Source organism: Octopus bimaculoides, chromosome 11 (assembly GCF_046866305.1).
Source record: "Octopus bimaculoides isolate indiv1 chromosome 11, ASM4686630v1, whole genome shotgun sequence".
Lineage (NCBI taxonomy): Eukaryota > Metazoa > Mollusca > Cephalopoda > Octopoda > Octopodidae > Octopus > Octopus bimaculoides.
In genome coordinates, this window is record NC_142938.1 from 76,453,893 (window position 1) to 76,458,892 (window position 5,000).

Here is a 5,000-nt window from a genome sequence, read left to right on the forward strand (position 1 = left end):
CGGAAAAAACGAACAACGTTACACAAATACAGTAGGAATAATAACGGGACATAACAACAGATGTCTTTCGACTAAGGACGAATAAAATTAAGCTGGCGTATATGGAAATATGGCCTTACAGCAGGAATATATATATATATATATATATATATATACAGAGAGAGGAAACTGACAGACAGAGACAGAGGCAGACTGAAGAGGAGGGGAGAGGAAGAGAGATGGAAAGAGAGAGATGGAAAGAGAGAGATGGAAAGAGAGAGAAGAGAGAGCATTGGAATACGTAACTACAATGATGGATCCTCAGTCGATTAAGAAAAAGATAAAAAAAACATGGGAAGCTCTTTTACTGGAATACTTTTAATCATAGTTTGTGTTGTTTTGTTTTTTTTGCGGAGGTTGTTTATTTGTTAATCAGATCCGATTTAGAGCTAAACAACAACAAACTCTTTCATTAGATCATTTACTCAACGTAATGAATGTACAAACCTGGTAGTATGTACAATCTTGGACAGTTTCTTGTGTTCCATAAAAATTACTGAATGAAAGACATGGCTTCGTTCAATGGTTTATGGTTGTGTGAATTGATGGTTGTCTTTACGCTTTGGTAATTAAGTCAATGGATACACGAGTAGATAACGGAGAACTAATTAGTTGGATTGATTGATTAACGGATTTTGGAGATTGTTAATTACGTAATGGATTGGCGAAATTTTTGAGTGTGTAGGAAAATCTACAAAGGGTTACATATTTAAGAATTGTTCTGGCAAAGTATTCACAAAGAACTACGTGTTCTCTTTAAAGTACATGACCGTGACAAATTTGGTAATTGTGTAGTTTTGTTGATAACGAGATAACGAGAGTGTTTTGGTCTGATTTAATCTTGTCTACTGTGATGGTCGACTGACTGGGCGATGGATTGGCCATTGGAAAAAATGCCGGTTGGAATTTATTCTTCCTCTTTAAATAATGAGTTCAAATCCTATCAAGATTAACTTTGCTTTTCATTCTTCCAAAGCACAAAAGAAAATGGACAATAATAGAAACAAGGGCGAAATACACAGCGTAAGTAATTATAATAATAATCCTTTCTACTGAAGGCACAAGGCTTCATATTTGGCGAGAGGTGACTAATTGATTCCATCGACCCCAGGACTCAACTGGTGCTTAATTTATCGACCCCGAAAGGAAGAAAGGCAAAGTCGACTTCGGCGGAATTCGAACTCAGAACGTAGCGGCAGACGAAATACCGCTAAGTATTTCAGCGCGCTAACGATTCTGCGAACTTGCCGCACTCAGTAATTCTCTTCTACTCTAGGCACAAGGCCCAAAATTTTAGTGGAGGGGGCCAGTCGATTAGATCGGCTCCAGTACGCAACTGGTAATTAATATATCGACCCTGAAAAGATGAAAGGCAAAGTCGACCTCGGCGGAATTTGAGCTCAGAATGTAAAGACAGACGAAATACCGCTAAGCATTTCGCCCGGTGTGCTAACGTTTCTGCCAGCTCACCACATGTGTCTGTATGTGTGAAGTAGGTGGAGGCAGAAAATGATTTGAATAAAGGCCTGGCTTTTGTATATACATACATATATATATATATATATATATATATATATATATATATATATATATATATATATATATATATATATATATATATATATATATATATAACTTTTATAAGTAATATTCTAAAAGAAATATTCTAAAAGAATATATAACTGAACTTATGTTGAGTGCTCAATTATTTTGAGCAAATATATATATATATATATATATATATATATATATATATATACATACATATATATATGTGTATGTGTGTGTGTGTATGTATGTGTGGGGCGTGTTTGGGTGGGTGGGTGTGTATTTCAATGATTGATATAGACAAGATACACATGTCAAAACTGAAAAATGAAAATTAGATACAAATATTATTAGCTATATTAGATCAGAGCTAAAGACATTCAAAAAGATAATGCTACAGGATATATCATAGTAGACATTATTATATTAGCAAATACCAGTGATAACCGATAGTTTCGGAGTAATAAATTTGATAGCAATCGTATTAACACGGCTAGACAAGAGAATTAATGAGATCGTTTAGCATACGGTGAATGATGGATATTTGATATGTTATATTCATCACAGAGACTAAATTGGAGAAGAGGTGAACGGGCTAATGCAATTAACCCTGCCAAAATAATAATAATAATAATAATAATAATAATAATAATAATAATAATAATAATAATAATGCTGTATAGAAGACGAAAATGGTCTTTTATATATGTTGTGTGTGTGTATGTGAGTCTCTGTGTGTGTGTGTGTGTGTGTGTGTGTGTGTGTGTGTGTGTGTGTGTGTGTGTGTGTGTGTAGACGAACGTTGTAGAAAATGGCGATATTATTGTCAGATTTAAGGAATACTACTAATATAAAAAGCCGTACATTAACCCCTCACCATATCGCGGTTCAGCTATCGCGCACTCAGTACATCGCGGATTTTTGTGGCTAATATATGTAAATTCATATCGCGGACTCCTCGGTGTATCACGGGTTTCTGCGGCCGATAGGTATTTATAATTGTTTAGATTTTCGTTATTTCTTTGTGAGGTTTTGGAACGTAACCCCCGCGGAAGTCGAGGGATTAATGTATTCAGCCATCCACGAAAACCGTGAAATAGAATGATAGAATGATCATGATGGTGACAGACCTCATCGTTCATATTCTTCTACTCTTCATCATCATCATCATCATCATCATCATCATCATCATCATCATTATCATGATCTATTATTATCTTGTTTATGCTTTCAGGGCTTATGTGTGTGCTTATGTGTATAGGTGCATGTGTGTATATGTGTGTACATATATATACGTGTGCGTATGTATATACATGTTTTTACGCACACACACACACACACACACACACACGCACACACACATACACACAGACACACACATATATTATGTAACCGCATTTTTCGTGCTCTTTCGTCTTGGACTTTCCTGTTTTTCCTGTTTCCGAGGAAGAGCTATGCTCGAAACATAAAACTACTACTCTATTCCTTCACTGAGCGTCTTATTAACACATTGCTTGTGCTACGTCTACACGTTCGTTTGATTTTTTTCTTTTCCTTCTCTGTGTTTTTTAAATTGACTGTATATATATATATATATATATATATATATATATATATATATATATATATATATATATATATATATATATATAGGCGCAGGAGTAGCTGTGTGGTAAGTAGCTTGCTTACCAGCTACATGGTTCCGGGTTCAGTCCTACTGCGTGGCACCTTGGGCAAGTGTCTTCTACTATAGCCTCGGGCCGACCAAAGCCTTGTGAGTGCATTTGGTAGACGGAAACTGAAAGAAACCCGTCGTATATGTATGTGTGCATGTGGGGGGGTAAGTGTGTGTGTGTTTGCGTGTCTGTGTTTGTCCCCCACCTCGGTTTACGTCTACGTAACCTAGTGGTTCGGCAAAAGAGACCGATTGAATAAGTACTTGTCTTACAAAGAATAAGTTCTGGGCTCGATTTGCTCGACAAAAGGCGGTGCTCCAGTATGGCCGCTGTCAAAAGAATATATATATTCACTGGCAAAACAGACACAAATGCTTACATACACACGCAATCACACAAACACACACACACACACACACAAGCACATGCGCATGCGTACCAAATCTTCTTTCCTTAGCTGTTGGCGTTGTGTGAAATCTATGAATGTCACACAAACAATCTCGTTTCCTATTTCTTCCCACTATTTTCCATCCCAGCCCGCAGCCATAAGTCTCAGATCTTCACCATTCCATGTTAGAAATTAATATGATCACATCTCATTGCCATGGCGTTGCCGTGAACATGTATATATATATATATATATATATATATATATATATATATATATATATATATATATATATATATATATATACATATATATAATAGTCTCTGGATATTCTTGTCATACATTCAGATAGAATTTCTCATAACCCGTTAAAGAAAGATCAAGCTGCTTTGACATTACTGTTCTCGTAGAGAACATATATACGTGTAAGTGTATGTGTGTGTGTGTGTGTGTGTGTGTGTGTGTGTGTGTGTGTGTGTGTGTGTGTGTGTGTGTGTGTGTGTGTGTGTGTGTGTGTGTGTTTATGTGTGTGTCTTTGTGTTTTATTACGATAAAGGAAAAAACAGGTTTTTTTTTTATGTTCCCATTTCTAGTAGTTCTGCAAAAGAGACGATATAATGCTATGGGAGAATCCTGAACGCCACCACGTGACTGAAGGTGGTCCAGTGGATTACAATAAATAAGAACTGAGTGAACTGTCAGTGGGGGTGGGGTGTCGTTGACGGTGGTAGTTCGACCGTAATTTTATGACGAACGAAGCGAGTGGTAAAGGATATCAGAGAACGATGCTTTTAGGGAGAAACTTAAGAATCCTCATAGTACATGAAGAAAGCGCTGAAATTGAAAAGAGAGTAACAAAAATGAAAAATATTATCAGAGTGAAAATGGCAAACCATGAAAGTAAGAAGGATGTGCTGTTGAAGGGAGAAAGAGGCGAGTGTTTAGTAGAATTATTTGGGGGAAAAAAGTGTTGAAATAACACCATTTTAGTATAGATACGACGGACTGCCTGCTGTTGTAATTTTTGACTAATTAAAGCAGCATTTATTGTAATTGTAATCATAACATAGAATAAGAATCATACTTAAAAATCAAATACCGCAACCCATTTGAGAGGCTAAAGAATTCACGGCTGTGTATATTCCGTTTGTAGATCTCTTCAACACCCATTGGTCCCTTCAATCATGCTAAGATTTCTTTGAGGTGTGGGCATATGGCTCCTGCTGGAAATGACTTCTCTATACGACAAGTAATAAGCTGCAGATTTTTAAAATGTATGTTGTTAACCGCACGAATTTTACCAGTTGTCAGTCGTCGGTGTTTGGCATTCCTGTATATTTAACGATTTT

At 36.3% G+C, this 5,000-nt stretch overlaps 1 protein-coding gene across 2 annotated transcripts in view; it reads left to right on the top strand.

The window, feature by feature from the left end:
* The window catches only part of LOC149133405 (uncharacterized), a 461,174-nt gene that overhangs the window by 314,556 nt on the left and 141,618 nt on the right, over nt 1–5,000 (top strand). The window lies entirely within an intron of this gene.